Consider the following 19713-nt stretch of genomic DNA (forward strand, 5'->3'; position numbering starts at 1 on the left):
AATATAAAAGGTATGTCTGAAGAATTATGCTTGGATAAATTATATACTGAATTCTGGTGCTTAGTGTGATTGTGTTCAACTTGACCTGTTTAGCATTAACTGTGAAATATGTTGCAGCAATAATAAGGAACGCAATGGGTGCCTTTCTGCTGTTATCAAAATCCATTAACAAGTTTTGCTGTGCTTGACTGCTTTTCAATGTTACGCTTTATGGTTCATACCAAAGCTGTAGATGTAAATGACATCCATTCCACAACGGTTTCTAAGGCCGTACAAACTGTGATGTTGTATTTGGAGTAAACATCTGTTTACTCCATAGGAATGATAGATGCTAGACAGGTTATGGTTTGCTTTGGTTCTACTTCTCTACTTTGCATAGGATTTTAGCCAGGTAGAGAAAAGTATTTCACAGTGTTCTTGAGCTTTGTGAAACTACCTTGGTTTATGTGAATGTTCTGCATGGAAGGCCACTATTCTTTATTTTTTATGCTAGTTTAGCCAAGGGCATCCTTTAGTGTAGGAGGTCTTGTGAAAGTGGGCAAAGCACTAAATTGAAGCGGAGTGTCTTTTTTGGTAAAAGTTGGTTTTAGGAGTATGAAATTTAAACTTACGGTATCTGCTGTTTGCAAAATGCAAGATATTAAGTCATGGTGTTGAGTGTTTATTGGTTTTTGTTTGCTTTTCTAGGGTTGGGGTTTGTTTGTTTGTTTGTTTGTTTGTTTTGAATAATCTCTACACCCAACGTGGGGCCTAAACTCATGACCCCCAAGATCAAGAGTTTTATGCTTTTGCAACTGAGCCAGCCAGGTGCCCCTAGAGTTGGGGTCTTTAATGATAGAGTTTTAGAATCTTATTTTCCATAGCTACTTAAAGATTTAGAACAAAGATTAGGAGCTTTTTTGGGATCCCTTTATTAATCTGGGGAAAACTGTGGACTTTTCCCAGAAAAAGACATGCACACATTCGTGCAACAAACAGATATATTCAGCATATGTCTATCAAATGGTTACTCTCCTGTCAGGCATGGTTATTAGATGTTTAGGATACATAATGAAAAAAATCCAACAGTCCCCACACTGTGCCCCTGTGGAGCTTATATTCTAGTAAAGTCAGCAAGCAATAAGCATGATACATAAGAACATTGTGGAGTATATTAGGATATGGTAAGTGCCGTGGAAAAAATAGAATACAGGAAGGGAAGAATAGCCGTGGCTCTGATTTAAATATGGAAGTAAGGATCGGCCTGATAGGATGATATTTGAACAAAAGGTTAAAGATGGCACACCAGTTAGCCATGCAAAGTTCTGGCTTTGGAGCTTTCTGTGGCTCAAATGAGGGGAATGCCAGCACAAAGACCAACAAGAAGAGTGGTGTGTTAGTTTCTGGGAGCTGCTGTAACAGTAACACCGGTGGGTGACTTAAAATAATGGAAATATATTCTCTCCTATAATCCAGAGGCTCTGAGGGAGGAGGGATCTATGCTCCTCCCCTGGCTTCTGATGGCAGCCGGCAGCCTGTGGCAGCCCGTGGCAGTCCGTGACAGTCCTCGGCTTTCAGACACATCATCTGTCCTCACACCTCTTCCTGTTTCATCTTCTTCTGCTTGTCATTGGATTTAGTGCCCAACCTAAATCCAGGATGATCTCATTTCAGGATTCTTAATTATATCTACAAAGACTGTTTTTCCCAATAAAGTCACATTCCACAGGAACTGGGGGTTAGGATTTGGACTTACCTTTTTGGGGACCACCATTCATGTGTATTGATTCCTAAGATAGATACAACTGGTAGTATGTACTGGTAAGGGGGTAGGGGCAAGTAGGTCTCTGGTGCCCCTGGGGTCCTCTTAAGGACCTTGCAGAAATTGAACTGGGAAGTCTTTGGAAGGTTTTGAGCAGGGATTTGACAAGTGATTTGCATTTTAAAGGGATGTCTCTGACTGCTGTGTTGACTACAAACTGGGGCCAAAGGATGGGGGTGAGGGCACAGGTGGGAGGCTATTGTAATAAATAATCTACATGAGAAATGATGGTGGCTCAGACCAGGGTGGTAGTAGTGAGGGTGGTGAGTGTTTGGCTTCAGGACATATTTCAAAGGTAGAATAATGGTATTTTCTGATGAATTTTCATGTCGGGTAGGGGTGAAAGCAGTCAAGAATGATTCCAAGGTGGGGTGTCTGGCTGGCTCAGTTGGTAGAGCATGCGACTCTTGATCTTGGGGTTGTGAGTTCAAGCCCCATGTTGGGCAAAGAGCTTACCTAAAAGAAAAAATAAATAAATATAAAGACTGAGCTACTTCAAAAAATTAAAAAAAAAAAAAAAAAAAAGAATGATTTCAAGATTTTGGGACTAAGCCAGAAGGATGCGGTTATCAGAAGCTAGTATGGGAAGGGTATGGTTAGAGCAGCCTTTCTGGGGAAGATTAAGAGCTTAGGTTTGGATATTGAGTTTAAGGTAAGTAGTAGATTGCAGAGTGGAAATGCTGAGCAGACAGTTTTAAGACAGTAGAAGAGTCTGGAATTAGGTGAGAAACCTGGATTGTAAATACATAGTTGTAGTTATTGGCAAATGTAATTAAAGCTGGGAAATTGGAAGAGATCACAACAGGAATACAGAGAAAAGGTCCAAGAACTAAACATGGGGCATTAAAAGGTCTGAGAGAAGAACAGTCTACAACAAAAATCACCAAGAAGAGATCAGCATAAAAGGAAAAACCAAGAGAGCATCTTGGAAGCCAAGTAAGAAAAAGGGAGAAAGTGTTACAAAAGTCTGCTAAATCAGGTCATCCGGATGGAAAATTGATCACTGAATTTAGCAATGTTGAGGTTGGAGATGAACGTGACAAGATTAGTTTCAGTGGGTTGGGTCAAAACCTTATTGGAGTGGATTTAAGAATGAAAGAAGAATTTGAGAGAATGAATATAGCACCTTTTTGAAGGATATTTGCTGTAGGAGAATAGCAAAACAGGGCTGTAGGTAGTTGAAGACCTTTTTTTTTCCAGATAGGAGAAATAATAGTGCAGAAGTAGCTTGCTGCTTCAGAATTTTAATTTCAGGGGATTAGTAGGTCCACTGCATCCCTCTGTGAACCTGCAATTGAGAAATTCTTGGCCTTTAGCTTGTCAGTATCACCATGCGGCAGCATCCTCACTTCCTCCCTCAAGATGGCCCTTTGGTATTAAAGAGTTTGCATGGCCTAGGGATTAGATCACAAAGAATGAGAATTCCTGTTTCCATTCTTTCTTATAAGGAGTAGGCCTTGGTGCAAATTACTTACCTTACATTAAAAAAATTTTATTCTTCACTTAGTCCTTACAGTGGCACTGTTCTACATGCATTTAATCTTTACAGCAATCCTATGTATTTTTTTACAGTGTTGGGGAAGTGGAGACACAGAAAGACTTGGTAACTTGCTGAAAGTCACCCAGCTGGGAAATGTATAGCCAAGGTTTTTTTTTTTTTTTTTTAAAGATTTTATTTTTAGGGGTGCCTGGGTGGCTCAGCGGGTTAAGCATTCCACTCTTGATTTTGGCTCAGGTCATGATATCATGGTTTGTGAGATTGAGCCCTGCGTTGGGCTCCATGCTGATGGTGCAGAGCCTGCTTGGGGTTCTCTCTCTCCCTCCCTCTCTGTCCCCCTCCCTCCAATAAATAAATAAACTTAAAAAATTAAAAAAAAAAAAGATTTTTTTTGTAAGCAGTCTCTATACCCAGCATGGTCTCAACCTCACCACCCTGAAATCAAGAGTCACATGCTTCTCCTACCTAGCTAGTCAGGTGCCCCCAGATCCAAGTTTTGAACCCAGACAGTGTGACTCCAGAGTCTGTGTTCCTAACCATTGTACTATGCTTCCTCTCATAGTTCTTTAGTTGTGGTTGCTAATAAAGTATGTTGAGTGTAGAGTGAGGCAAGTGGGATGGAGGTGGTCGGTGTCGAAGGACAAATGATGCTTTTGGGGTCTTCGAGATTTTCATCTGAAAGATTTTGTAAAAGAGGCAATGTCCTCATAGATTTGTCCCGGCTCACATATAATGAGTACTGTAAGATTCTTTTCATTTTTTTAAAGATTCATTTATTTATTTAAGTAATCGCTACACACAACATGGAGCTCAAACTCAAAACCCCAAGATCATGAGTCGACACCTGTGACTGAGCCAGCCATATGCCCCTGAATATTGTAAGATTATAATAGATTTTATTATAGGGCTTGAAAATAGCTGCTTTTCTTACAGCAGATTGGCGAGCATCCTTTTCCATTGTATACTGGCTGTTGGCTGGCACAGAGATCTGCACTGTTTCCAGCGGGTGAAATTGCTCCCTCTCCACCTGTACTTTACTTTCTGGTTCCTTTGACAGTAAGGCTTGATATGTCGGTGTACCCTGGATGGCATTGTTCTGTTGCATCAGATGACCTAAATTACTGGCTCTCTTTGGTGTAGAGTGGTGGTTCAAGTACGCCTTTGGGGCCCTGGAGTTAAAATGGGTGATTCGGAGTCAGTGTGGCTTGAGCATGTCACTAAGGATTTCTTGATCCAGTTGGATAGTGCAGATTCTGTTTGCTTCGGTACAGCTTAGGCATGTTCTTCTCTCTGTAATCTCTCCCCAGGAATCGACTAGCCAGGGCCAAAGAGGAGTGGAAGTAATACACACGAGGGTACTGGAGCCCAGAAGGATAGATGATCATTTACCCCAAGGTGGAAGTCAAATTGGTGATTGAGCTGACATTAGAACCCAATTTGCTTAATGTTCAGGTTAATGCTTTAAAAAATGAATGGGTTACTTTGAAAAAAAAAGTTTATTTTTGAGAGAGAGAGAGAGAGAGAGAGAGAGGGAGGGAGGGAGGGAGAGCGTGCGCGAGCACAAGCAGGGGAGGGGCAGAGAGAGAGAGGGAGACACAGAATCTGAAGCAGGCTCCAGGCTCTGAGTTGTCAGCGCAGGGCCCAACATGGGGCTCGGACCCACAAACTAACTGTGAGGTCATGACCTGAGCCGAAGTCGGATGCTTAACCAACTGAACTACCTAGGCACCCCAAATGGGTTATTTTAAAAAATACAAGCACTGCCATGCAGTTACCTAATTTTCATCCTTATAACAAATGCATAATGCTCCAAATGTTTTATTTTTATTATTATGAGTAGCACTATATAGATTTTTTTTCATTCAGTAAATATTGAGTGTCAACTTTCTGAGGATTTGGTAATGAATCAGTAGGAAAAAATGTCTGTTCTCCTGGAACTTATAACAGATTGGTGTCTTCTCATATTTACAATTATTAGTGTAGAGTATGAGTGAGTTCTTGTTTATTACAGATAAAATTGTTCAATAACTGTATTTCTGAACAAGATTTTAAAAAACTGTATGTAAAAATGAAGTCTTCTAGTGGTACCTGGGTGGTTCAGTCAGTTAAGCATCCGACTCTTGATTTTGGCTCAGGTCATGCTCTCGTGGTCTTGAGATCAGCCCTGCGTTGGGCTCTGTGTGGTGTGGAGCCTGCTTAGGATTCTCTCTCTCTTCCTCTGTCCCTCCCCCGCTTACATGTTTTCTGTCTCTCTCTCTCTCTCTCTCACTCACTCAAAAAAAAAAAAAAAAAAAATGAAGTCTTCTAAAGTATTTATTTTCTTTGATTAAAATGTATAGTGTTTGCCCCCTTATACACAAGTGCTATTAAAAATTAAAATAAATAGGGACCTCTAAAAGAAGTATTTTAAGTATCATCAATTCTTGATAATTAAAGAACTTGGTTAATTGGTTTTTTTTCACTAATTAGATAAAATGTATAAACAGGTCTTGTGATTTTTGGCATGGCTGAGAAATTCTTCAATTTTTTGAGACTTAACAGATAAGATCTATAGTAAAGTCAAATTTCAGGTTGCAGAGTTGACTAGTAATTTCTCATGCCTTGCTTTGTGTGAGTCTCCCATCATCCTGCTTTCATTTCTGGAAATTTGGTAGGAATTTGAGTGTATGGCATTAGATGTGAATCAGTTCACTCTAAGAGGCCCGGTTTGAACTTTGAGTCAGTGAAGTGTGCCTATGTTTAGTAATACAGACAGGCTCCTTTAAAAGAGTTATAACCAAATCTCAGATTGAAAGAAAGTAGATGGTCTGTTCTAAGCATGCATTAAGAAACTGCTTTCTGTAGCTGACTACAGCAGAAAGACTGTTAAGACAAGTCTGTGCAGGGTGATCCCTATGAGAATTATTTTGATACCTTAATAGTACACTCATTAGGTAAATTTTATATAATGACTGATACTTGAGGTGAATCACTTCTTAGCTGTTTGTTTAGTATGTTGACTATAACTACTTAAAAAAATTGTTTTTTGATGTTTGTTTGTTTTTAAGAGAGACAGAGCATGAGCCGGGGGGCAGGGGGGAGAGACAGAAAGAGAGGGAGACACAGAATCTGAAGCAGGCTCCAGGCTCTGAGCTGTCAGCACAGAGCCCGACGTGGGGCCTGACCCCACAAGCCATGAATGAGATCATGACCTGAGCTGAAGTTGGGTGCTTGTCCGACTGAGCCACCCGGGCACCCCTGACTATAACTACTTTACCCATTCTTCAAGAGAGGTGGTATTATTACTGATTTCCAGGGAGAGGAAATGGAGATTCAGAGAGGACTTGCTTCTAACAGTATCAGATTTGGGGTCCAAACAAAGATCTTGGGGCTTGCTAGTTGAAGCTTTTTCTGCCATTCCATATACCTTTTCTTAAAATTATGGCACATTTTGTACTAGAATGACCTGTCTGAAACAGTATTTTTCTTTAATTTCATTTAGAAAATAAAATATTCATTCTCTTCTGTTTTTCCGTTTTATTGACACTTTCCTTCAGGAAGTTCTAAAAACTGAACGTAAGATACTTTTCCTCCTCTCTCCTCTCCTCTTTCTCCCCTGACCTCCACCACTGCAAGGATATATACTGCCACCCTCCTGCCCCCTTCTCCTCCTGCATTCTCCCTCCTCCCCACTTTCCTCCCGTTCCTTTTCTTCTTCTTTTTTTCCCCTCTTCCCTTTCACAATTAGTTCCATTCTAAAACTTTTTTTAATGTTTATTTTTATTTTTGAGAGAGAGAAAACGAGTGGGGCAGGGGCAGGGAGGGGGGGGGGACAGAGGATCAGAAGCGGGCTCTGCACTGCAGCGACACAGGGCTCAAACTCACAAACTGTGAGATCATGATCTGAGCCGAAGTCAAATGCTCAACCGACTGAGCCATCCAGGTGCCCCATTATTAAATTTTAATAGTATAAAATGTAAGAAAAAAAATATTCATTGACACTGGATAATATGTTTTTTTCTAGAAGGGCAAAGAGAAAATCTGGATTTCTCAGAGAAGCCAATGCCTTCCAGAAATTGAAACAGCCATATAACTTACTGTTTTAAGTAGGTTGCAGTGTAAATGTTAGCAGATAAAATATTGATAACTTTCTTGCTCTAGTTAGAATTCCTTCAGAGGTTCAAGTGCTTATTGGCTTCACTCAGAATGAGTAGTTCTAATTTTTGACTTTGATGTTATTTTAACATTCAGTAAGAGAGAACGTGTTTAAGTGGAAGGTCAAATATTGATGGTGTGTAAAAGGGGAAAGGAAAACTTATCTTTAAATTTGTTAAATTGTTCATTATCTACTTAAAATGATACCGTTTTAGGGGAAGAAAGTATCTGATAACTTCGATGAAGTAAAAAATTTAGAAAGTTACTAAGCACTTAAAGTGGATTCATTTTAGGAAATTTACATAAGAAAAGGTTTGTGAAAATAGGATATATTGTTGTATTTTGGATGATAAGCAGATATTAAGAACTTTGGGATTATTATAGTTTGTATGAAACCTATCAATTTGATGTTTACTTAAATCGTATGTTGAAATTATTAACTGCATTTTCAACTAAAAGATTTCTTAAACAGAAGTGTAGCTTTGGTTTGAGAAGCAGTGTGACTGGTGGTCACAACTTTGAAGCCAGACGCCTGGGTTCAAATCTCCACTCTGCCAGTAGTAGTTTTAATATTACTGAGGAAGTTGCTTCACTTCTCTGGACCTAGGTTTCCTCATCTATAAAATAGGGACAATAATAGTACCTACCTTGTGGGATTGCTGTGAGAATTAGGTGAATTAATATGTACAGAGTGTAAGTAAGTGATGAGAGAGGTCAGATGTTCCAATGCTTATCGAACACCTTCCACGAATATTTGAGGCTAGGTGCTAGGAAACACAGATGTTGGGAAGATTGAAAAAGATTTAGGGAGAAGAGGTGAACGTTATGAGGGGAGGTATGGGAATTAGAGAGTTCAGATGATTGAATTCTCTGCTGGAACAATGGAGCGATTCTGAGGAAGAGCAGATGAGCGTTGTACCATTCAAGATTAAAATACATGGCAACACCGGCACAGTTCTGTGATTATCTCCTTGAGACACCCTCCTTTACATATTGGAACACATGTTCTCCTTTACATAATGGAATAATAATTCTGGCTTGATTCTTATTTTATTTTATTTAAGTTTATTTGAGAGAGAGCGCTCGGGCAGGGGAGAGGCAAAGAGAGAGGGAGAGAAAGAATTCTAAGCCAGCTCCTCACTGCCAGCATGGGGCCCGATGTGGGGCTCGATCTCATGCACTGTGAGATTGTGACCTGAGCCGAAAGCGAGAATCGCACACTCAACTGACTGACCCACCCGGGAGTCCTCTGATTCTTTTTTTTTTTTTTTTTTTTTTAATGTCATTTGAAGTAAGTTAGTTTGGGTATAGTTTTTAAATAGTTTACTAAAATGAGGGGAGAAATAGGAAACTCCAGAGGCAGCGAGAATAAACCAGAGGGAGTAGAAATGAAACCTGAAAGATGATGACTGGAAGAAAAGGGGATCAAAGGAGGAAAGGTTCTGTTGAGGCTGGAGGACAAATGTATCCAAGTGTTCAGGCTTGCTGGGGGCCGTGGTCAGAGGGTGGAGTGTGTGTGTGTGTGTGTGTGTGTGTGTGTGCGTGTGCGTGTGCATGCGTGTGTGTGTGTTGTGGAAGGGTGGTTGTGGAAGTCGATGGTTTCAAGGGAGGGAAGGTAGAGGTCATTGGAGATGCGGTACCTAGAAACCAGACAGCTCACAGTTAGTTAGTTACCCTTTTGTTGCCATCACCCTGACTACGGTAGGACCTGGTGAGAAGGGAGAAGAGCAGATGTTAAAGACTTCTGTAAACGGAGGGGAAGGACCACCCAGAGATCACTCTTGTAACAAACACTCTGTGGCATTTCTTCTGTGCAATTCCTCTTTCGTTATCTTTGAATATCATTGATGGCATATGTGTATACTATTTTGTAACTTTTTATTTTAATTTTTTAAAGTTTATTTATTTTGAGAGCGAGCATGAGCAGGGGAGGAGCAGAGAGAGAGACAGAGAGAGAGAGAGAGAGAGAGGGAGGGAGAGAGAATCAGAAGCCGGCTCTGCACATGTCCGCGTGGAGCCTGATGTGGGGCTCTGTCTCACAAACTGCAAGACCGTGACCAGAGCTGAAATCACCAGCTGAGCCACTCAGGCGCCCCCTTAACTTGCTTTAAACATAAGTTTTACATTTTCCTTATGACATCAAACGGTAATAGTTCATTGTGTAAAAGTCAGAAAATGGGGTTAAAAAGAAGAAACTAGAACTGCTAACGTTAGCTCTTTGTGCTACACTCTCCCGGAGTTTTTCCCTACATAGTCAGTATAAATATATTTTGAAAATGGTATCACATTATATACCTATACTTGTATGTGTGTGTGTGTATGTGTATATATACACACATATTTGTGTGTGTGTGTGTGTATGTATTTCAAGTAATCTTTGCACCCAATGTGGGGCTCAAACTCACAACCCCAAGATCAAGGGTCGGATGCTCCATCAACAGCGAGCCAGTCTCCCTCACATTAGGTATATTTTTGTAATTACTGCATATTCAATAAAGTATGAGTATTTTCATGTCATTCAATGTCAGTAAATATACTGTCAGGGTTACTTTTAATAACTGTAGTGTTCTAAGAATCTGCTATAATTTACTGACTGAATCCAATTGTTATTAAGCATTTCTAACATCTGTTTTGCTCACCTAATTGTGTATCGGGTCTTTAAATTGATATGGTTCATAATGGTTGCGTAGTGTTTTGGTGTATGGAGGCGCTGAGAGTTGACAGTAGTGAAGGGTGGTTTTTAGCCATGGACCTGATTGACGCATAATTTATGGAGGCCAGTTCAACCCTGTAGTTATGGCCATACACATTAACATTATATTTGTAATATGAACTCTTCAGGGATTTTGGAGGTGTTTTTGTTTTTGTTTTTTTTGTGGTAGAGGAAATTAAGCATATCAGCCTGGTTCTCTGTGTCATTTCCTGGACCAGAAGATTTATATTGAAGATGCTGGATGCTTAACAGTTTGGAATTCATTTTGCCATGTTTACAGCAACATATTCTCATTTGCCTTCCTTCAGTGAAAAAGGGTAAATAATCACTGACTTTTTTTCCTTAATTAAGCATTAAAAGCCAAATTGGGCATTTACATGTTAGGAAAATCATGACAATGACATAAATTGCCTTGCATTTTCTTGTGTGATGTCCTTGGGAACAGTACATGTGTTTTGCAGAATGCTTTGATTGAAAATATTTACACAGAAAATGAGCTTGCAGTATGAACACATTGAAATAACTAATTTATCACCCCTAAAATACATCTCAGTGACTACAGTATCCAAGGAGTCCTAAAAGCTGATTCTAAAGATAGGCTTGGATTGGAGAGACTGACTGCTGAGTTTTCACATTACTTCTTCAGAGCACTTTTCTGAAATGAGTTTTTTACTTATTTGTTAACTTGTTCATTGTTTGTACATGACTTCATATTCACCAGTATATCCCCAGTCCCAGTTAATGAAAATTGTTAAATGAGTGAATTGTATTAGATCAGTTCTCAATCCATTTAAATTACTAAAGAATTGACTTCTTTAGGAGAGTAATTTTCCAGATACACATGAGTAAATTGAAGCCAAGAGAGTTTATCTGGGGTGTTCGGGTGATGTAGAAGGATAATCTGGGAGTCCTCCTTCTCCCTAAATAGTATTCTTCCCTCTGAATCACCTAGGTAACAGCCACAACTCTGCCATTTTGACCATTTCAACCATTCCATGTTTTTCTTGATTCTTTTCTTGATCCCGAAATTGTAGTTCTTATTTTGGTGCTACTTTGATGTATCTAGGACAGCACTGTGCAATAGAAATTATAATGTGAGCTTTAACTATGAGCCATATATATAATCTTACATTTTCTAGTAGCCTTATTAAAAAAAAGATAGAAGGGGTGAAATTAATTTAAATATTTTTTTAATTAAAAAAATTTTGTTAATGTTTATTATTTTTGAGAGAGAGACACACACAGAAAGCAGGCAGGGGAGGGGCAGAGAGAGAGGGAGACACAGAATCCGAAGCAGGCCCCAGGCTCTGAGCTGTCAGCGCAGAGCCTGACGCGGGGCTCGAACTCACAGACTGTGGTATCATGACCTGAGCTGATGTCGGCCACTTAACCGACTGAGCCACCCAGGTGCCCCTAATTTAAATATTTTTAATGTTTTTTAAAAAAGTTTATATTGGGAGAGAGAGCACACAAGCAGCAGGGGTGGGGCAGAGAGAGAGGGAGAGAGAATCCCAAACAGGCTCTGTGCTGGCAGTAAAGACCCCAACTCAGGGCTTGATTCCATGAACTGTGAGATCATGACCTGAGCTGAAATCAAGAGTTGGATGTTTAACTGACTGAGCCACCCAGGCACCCGAAAAGGGGTGAAATTAATTTTAACAATTACATTTTATTTAACCCGTTATGTCTGGAACATTATTTTAGCATCTGGAACATTATTTTAGCATGTAAATAATATAAAGATTACTAGTGAGTTTTTTTACATTGTTTTTCATACTAAGTATTTAAAAGCCAGTGTGCTGGATTTTACATTTATGTCTCAGTTTGGATTAGCACACTGCAAATGCCCAGTGTGGCTAGTGTTTACCATATTGGACAATGCAGATCTAAGGAATCATTTAGAAACAAAACTGAGAACCAAAATGCTAATAATATAGGTAATGGCAAAGATATCCATTTCATAGCCTTGGTATAGATAGGTTCATATAATAATAAATAATACTTTTTTGCTGCAGGCCGAATTTATACATTGAATTGGTATTGTTTAACCAAGATAATAAAAATATATTATTATAGGTGTTTTAGAAATCCAGGAACTCTGAAGCTTGGTCACATCTAGTCCCTCCTTTTTATTTGTTCATTCATTCATTTATTTATTAATTACAAAAAAAAAATTAATGTTTATTTATTTTTGAGAGACAGAGAGAGAGCATGAGTGGGGAGGGGCAGAGAGAGAGGGAGACACAGAATCCAAAGCAGGCTCCAGGCTCTGAGCTGTCAACACAGAGCCTGATGTGGGGCTCAGACTCACAGACCGCGAGATCATGACCTGAGCTGAAGTCAGACGCTTGACCAACTGAGACCCCCTCCTTTTTAAATATAAGAAAAAAGTGATGGAGAATATCTAATTATATCTGTAATATTTAATTAATTGCATGAGGGGGAAAGAGATCTGAAGCATCCAGCCCAGTATTAACATTGTTAGATCTGGGTGGTAAGTACATGGTGTTCCTTTTGTTTTCTAATACTTGTCTATGTGTTTTAAATATTTCATGAGAAAATTTAAAGATGTGAAAAACTTGATTCATAAAGGTAAAATGTGAACGAGACATGGTGATGTGTTATAAATTCTGGAAGTGATGCTTTGCTGGTACTTTTTCATAGTGATGGTATCGTTTCTTTTTCCTCCAGTTAATAGTGAGTTGCAGAAAAATGGCAACTTCCGTTCAGCAACTGCTTTCTGTGGATGAGATTTGTTATGAAAGACATGCCATCTGGATATGATTTAATGTAATTTCATATTAGAGCTATAGCATTTCAAAGAATGGAATATTTCTTAGACATCTCTGTTTAAACAGATGTTTGACTTGAAGATCTTTAAACTGAGATGTCAAGTAATACTGACATTTTTGAAGTTTAACAATTTTTTAAACTTTTTTTGGCAATTCAGTCAAAAGAACTTTTTTATTTATTTGATATTATATTAAAGATATAGGTCAGATACTTTTTCAGTATAAATAGGACTTAGTAGGAATCTCAAGTGTATTTTGTAAAATTTTATTTGTAATGATGCTTCAAGAGGATAAGGTAAAACAGAGTATCGTATATCAGGAACAAAATATTTGAAGTAACAGTTGGTTTCAGCCCAATGTAGAAATAGGTTATAAGTGAAAAAATATATATATATACCATATACACCAGAGATAGAAAAGGGGAGAGGAAGTTACAGTTGACAATTAGGAATTGTATATACTTAAGCTGTATAGCGGATGATTTGATACACATATACATTGTGAAATAATCACATTGAAACTAATAATTAACATATTCATCACCTCAGACAGTTAACCACATTTTTTTGTTGTTTTCTGGCAAGAACACATAGGATCTTAACCTTCTTAGCAAATTTCAAATATACCAGAAAGCATTGTTAACTTGGTAACATCGTTGTACATTCCTAGAAATAACTTTTTTCATTCAATAAATGTTTGTTACTGAGTGTGTATTTTAATATAAAATAGTTGAAGCCTCTACCTTCGTGGAATTTATAGAGGTGACAGCTGTTTGCATTTTGGTGTCTTTTCTTCCAATCTCTTTTTCTAGTCTTATGTATCAGAAAATTGGGGTCATGTTCTTATACATACAGTTTTGTATCTTTTCCTAAAACAGCATTTGCAACATCAATAATTTCTCAAGGTATTAAAATCTTTGAAAACCTCATGTTAAAAGAGCTTCCTACTGTGATCTTTTTTCTTAGTATAAAAGTATATATTGCTAATTATAAACTTTATATGAATAGAACTGCATAATTTAGCAAACAAAAGTTTCTAGTAGATGTGAATTCCAAAACGATGAATGTTAGTACGTTGGCATATCTGTATATCTAACTTTTAAAAAAAATGTTTTTTTTATTTTGTGAGGGAGAGGGTAAGCACGAGTGGGGAGGGACAGAAAGAGGGGGAGAGAGAATCCCAAGCAGGCTCCATGCTGGCAGCATAAATCCCAACACAGTGCTTGAAATGTGAGATCGTGAGCTGAGCTGAAATCAAGAGTCGGACGCTTAACTGACTGAACCAGCCAGGTGCCTCTATTTCTTTTTCTATAAAAACATATATCCTATGCCTTTGCTGTCCTTTTAAATTTACAGAAACAGCGTCGTACTCTACATTCTGTACTGTAATTTACTTTTTTGTACTTAACTACAAATTCTGAGCTTTTTTCCGTATTGGTACACACATAGCCTATCTGTTTTTGGTAACTATATTCCATAGTATGGCACATTAATGTCATAATTTAGCTAGTTCGCTCTTGGTGGGTGTTGAAGGCTTTGTCTGGGTTTTGCTGTTGTGAACAGTGGTGCAGTTAGCATCCTTGGCGATGTTTTTACATAAGCCTGTGGGTATTTTTGTAGGGTAAATTCCTAAAAGAATTACTGAATCAAAAATTAGATGCATTTTGAATTTTAATAGAAATTGCTAAATTAGCCTCCAAAAAGATCGTGCCAGTTGACATTCCTGTGGGCAGCGTATCAGCCATAGCTTTTTAAAAGGCGGCGTTTACGGAGTGCTGGCAGTGTCCGTAGTACTCTTCGGCGTCGGTGTGGTCCTTCTCACGTTCTTGAGGTGCTGGTAGTCCGCGGAGGAGAAGACTGAGGACACGGCTAGTAAGCAGAAGGACTGCAAGGAAACCGAGGCCATCTGCTTTCCAGGCCTGTGCTCTTAATCATTGGGTGACATTTCCTCTTAGATCTGCATCTGACCAAAACTTCTGTTGCGTTTTGTGTCCGTGAGAAAGTCAAGTCCTAATTATTTGTAATCTGTGGGGGCATGAGCCCTTCTGGTCAACTGTCTTTGAACAAAACGAAGTACCCACTCTGTGTCAGGTGCCGTACCTTGCAACAACATCTTGCTTAGTCTTCACGGGAATGTTCTGAGGTAAGAGTGTTCATCTAGCCGGCCCATAAATGCCTTTTATTTTCTTTGGTAGAAAACTCTATTGCACCGTCCCATACGGTAGCCGTTAGCCTCCTGTAGCTACTTAAATTTAAGTTAATTAAAATTAAATAAAAAATTTGGTTCTTCCCTCGCACTAGCCACATTTCGAATGTTTAGCCACACGTGGCCGGTAGCTGCTGTGTTGGATGGTGCAGATAGAGAATATGTCTGTCATTGCTGAAAGTTCCATTGGACGGCACCGGTCTAGAACCCTGACTTAGGAGTTGAGAAAAAAGGACATGGAAATGATAATGAAAGTATTGTGAGTAAATGGTATTTTTATTATCTTCTAGAAGAGATACCGTGTCTTACACTTCTTTACTAGAAATAATTTTTTGCCATGGTCAGGATTAGAGTGCAGAAGTGCTCCTCTTGAAGTATATTATGTAAATAGATTTTCCTTTGGTTATTTCTATCTTTAAATTATGGCTAGAAATCAGAATTCTAGAAACATGTTCTGTTTATTCCTCAGACTAACCAACTGCATATAACATTTGGGAGAAAGTCATGCTAACTAAGTGAAGAAAAGGCATCATTCGACTGGGTGCCTCTGTGAGGTTGTGGTCTCCTCACTCCAGACTAGGTCTGTGACAGTCCCGGCTTGCCCTTCTCTATCCCGTTTGCCCATTCTTTTGCCATCACTTTTATTTGAACTGTTCATTAGGCCTTGTAGAGTCTTTCTTTGTTTTCTTTTGTGTTTTTTTTTTTTTTTAAGTTTATTGGTTTTGCATGAGAGAGAGAGGGAGGGAGGGAGAGAGAAGGGTGGGGGAGAGAGAGAGAGAGAGACAATGAATGAGCAGGGGAGCTGGATGCTTAACCAACTGAGCCACCCAGGCGCCCCAACCCCTAAATTTAATTTATAAACCTTGTTAGTCTGTTCATGTTATCCAGTACATTCTACATAAGAATATAAGAAAAATGACTTTCAAGATAGACTTTGATGTATGTTGATTAATGCAAGTTGGACAGACTTAATTCCCTTTAAACATCCAGTTCCATTTGTAAATATAACTAACATTACATTGCATTAAAAATTTGAATAAACAAATGCCTGACTGGGTAAGCTAACAACCTTTTGAAACAAAACCTTTTCCAAGTACTCATAGGACTTGTGTAAATATAATTAAACTTAAAAATACAGTGAATTTCCCCTCACCCAAACATGTCTTTCCTTGTTTTCCTGTTTCCGTAAATGCTTCTCAAGTTGTCTGAGCCAGAAGCCCTGCAGAGTGTGGACTCCCTCTTTCCCCCCACTTTCTGTGTCCAAGTATTGTTTCTTTTTCCTCTTTCTTCCTGGTCTGATTACCCTAGTTCAGGTCACTGTCTCTCTCCTAAATTACAACTTTGAAGCCTGCTCAGATTCTGTGTCTTTGTAATGCGTTCCTCACTATAGTTCTTGTGATCTTTTGTTTGTTTTATAACAGCCTTATTGAGATACAATTCATATACCATACCGTTCACCAATTTAAAATGTACAGTTTAGTTATTTTTAGTGTGTTCACAGAGTTAGTTGTGCAGCCGTCACCATAACCAGTTTTAAAACATTTAATCACCTCCAGAAGAAATCCTGTACTCATTAGCAGTCACTCCCCATTTCCTTCCCACCCATCCCCCAGCTGTAAGCAACCACTAATCTGCTTTCTGCATGTATGGATTTGCCTATTCTGGACATTTCACATAAATGGAATCATACACTCTTTTATGACTGGCTGCTTTAACTTAGCATGTTTTCAAGGCTCATCCTTGTTACAGTTTATGTACATCAGTACTTTATTCCTTTTTCATTGCCAAATAGTTGTCCATCGTATGGATATATTACATTTTATCGATCCTTTCATTAGTTAATGGACGTTTGGATTGGTCTCACTTTTTGGCTGTTAAAAAGCTGTTGCAGACATTGATGTCCAGATTTTTGTGTGGACATGCCTTTTCGTTTCTCTTGGGCATATACCTAACAGTGAAACTGCTGGGTCACATGGTCCCTCAGTGTTTAACATTTTGGGGAACTGCCAAGACAGTTTCCCAGAGTGTCTGTACCCTGTGACAATCCCGCCAGCAACGTACGAAGGCTCCAGTTTCTCCACATCCTCGGTAACACTTGTTATTATTTCTGCCTTCGTGGCTTATAGCCATTCTGGAGGGAATGAAGTGATCTTATTGTAGTTTGGATTTTCACTTCCCTAGTGAGCAATGAGTATCTTTTCTTGTACTTGTCCTTCGCTGTCTTCTTTGGAGCCTTTTGACCTTTTAAAAATACAAATCTAATTGTATTGGTTGTCTGGGTAAAACCCTCCAGCGTTAAACATTGTCTCCCTTCTTTGCCAGCTCAACTCTTACTTTCTTTTTTGGGCTTCAGTTTAGATGCAGTTTTCTTCAGGAAGCCTTTCCTGATCCCCATTATTAGCAATCAACCCACTATGTTGTTTATCTACACTTCCTTTCCCAGTCAAGACAGTTCACTTAGTGACAGGGATTGTGCCCGGCACATTGTTGGCTGAAGAACCGAATATATGGATACATGTAGCCTTTTTTTTTTTTTTTTTTTTTTAACATTTGAAGTTTTTTTAATGTTTATTTTTTGAGAGAGAGAGAGAGAGGGAATGAATGAATGAACAGGGGAGGGGCAGAGAGAGGGAGACACAGAATCTGAGGCAGGCTCCAGGCTCTGAGGTGTCAGCGCAGAGCCCGATGTGGGGCTCGAACTCATCAGCCTTGAGATCGTGACCTGAACCGAAGTCGGATGCTTAGCCGACTGAGCCACCCAGGCACCCTGTTTTTTTGTTTGATGTATGTGCCCTCTGTCTCTGTCCTGTAATTATTGTTTAAATTCTGTCTTGGAATTTTAATTGGACCCAAGGCAGTATTGCATGATTTTTGTGCATGCTTTGTTTTCCTGCATGTTTTTACAGATGACACTTGGGTAGGATCATATAGAGAGTGGTGCATGGCTCTTGCTCTGCATAGATAGAGGCCAGGCAAAGCCTGTGCTGACTGTGCTATATGGCTGCTCTCTGTCTGCCCCGGGGGTGCTCTTTGACTTGGAAGAGGCAGAGCTAAGATAAGGGAAAGGGAGGCTGGAGAATGGGAACCACGGAGTAGATTAGAAGCCTGGGGCTCTGAGTAACAGTCCCCTAGGACAGGCATACTGCAGCAGGTAGCAGAGGTCCAACCTTTAGGTAGCTTTTTGCATGGGAATAAATATATTCGGTCAGCTGGTGTCCTAGTTCTACCTTTAGTTCTCAAATTATAGGCCAGATGTTTATTTTTAATAATACTACATGGAAAATCTGGTCATGGGGATAGATCTCTTTCCTTTGAGTTAGTTTTCTAAGAAGAACTCCTGATTTCTGAACTAAAAAAGTAGATTACCCCTTATGCTTTTACAGGGTTGTTTAAAACAGAACAGAACCTGGATTTATTTCTGTGATTGTGACTTTACCGGGATGACTTTACTGATCATTCTCTGTCAGAATATCTAGAAATAGTCTCCCGCTTTTGTGCTCCATAGCTACTATAATTTACAGACGGGAAATTTCTGAGTTGATGTTTCCTCTTGTCAGCATTCTAACCCCAACTTCCTTGGCTCCTCCGTGCCCAGATTTTTGTTGTTTGCAGGGCCCTGATAATGTTTTCAATTTTCTACCTTGCCCAAGGGTGTAAAATACCGATGGAAGGCAAAATATCCATGGTCCATCATGTTCAGATATTTTAAACTCCCCGTCTTCATTTATATGGCTCACCTTCTCCATAAGCCACGGCACTCTTTACCTTACAGGGAAGCAAAAAAGGAGCTGACCTTAAGGCAGAAACATCTGTGTTTGGAAGAGAAGTTTTGGGAAAATGAGGAGGGTGTTTTAAACAGTAGTCATCCTGAAGCATTTAGTGCACTGTCAAAAGAAAGTTTTCTTGAGGCTTCATCCAGAAGCACCAAAGCTGAGGCCTAAAGAAGTGATGGTTCCTGGCCTCTGTGAATAGAGTAGATGTTGCTTGACCTTAGCTGACAGGCTTTGTCTGTCTTCAAACAAGATAAGCACTGCCCATTCTAGGAACCAAACAAAACTTTTTAAAGAGCTGATTTGATGGGAGTTACGATTATTTTCACAGATTTGTTTGTATGTTTCTAAGATATTAAGTAAATGGATACAAGTCCTTTTGCTAAACAGACAGTGTTCTATCCAGAAAGCTGGTTTAGAATTTATTCAGTTATCAAATACTTGAGTACCTGTTATGTGCACTGTATTCTCACCAGAATCTGTAGGAGACTCAGAGATGAGTCACACATTGGCCCTGCTCCTGTGGAGCTTGTCCTTCAGTAAGAAGATGATGCACATATGTAATGTAAATACAGCTATTTGTAAATACGAGGTCAAGGGCTGTCACATTCAGAGGGGGGAAGGAATGACATTCGTGGAGGGGAAGGGGATTAGACAAGGTTGCATATGGAGAAGGAAGCATTTGATCTGAATATGGAAGTAAGGTTGTTTGGTGGGGAGATGAGGTGTTTTGTTTTGTTGTTTTGAAGGTTTTGTAGTATGGGAGTGACAGAATTGGAGTCATGCTTTAGGAAAACATG

At 39.3% G+C, this 19713-nt stretch overlaps 1 protein-coding gene and 1 long non-coding RNA gene across 4 annotated transcripts in view; both read left to right on the plus strand.

The window, feature by feature from the left end:
• Positions 1 to 19713, plus strand: part of RERE (arginine-glutamic acid dipeptide repeats) — a 424018-nt gene that overhangs the window by 26620 nt on the left and 377685 nt on the right. The window lies entirely within an intron of this gene.
• Positions 1 to 19713, plus strand: part of LOC144617309 (uncharacterized) — a 41045-nt gene that overhangs the window by 3489 nt on the left and 17843 nt on the right. The gene's annotated exons all lie outside the window — the stretch shown is intronic.

Source organism: Panthera onca, chromosome C1, assembly GCF_046562875.1.
Source record: "Panthera onca isolate mPanOnc1 chromosome C1, mPanOnc1 haplotype 2, whole genome shotgun sequence".
Lineage (NCBI taxonomy): Eukaryota > Metazoa > Chordata > Mammalia > Carnivora > Felidae > Panthera > Panthera onca.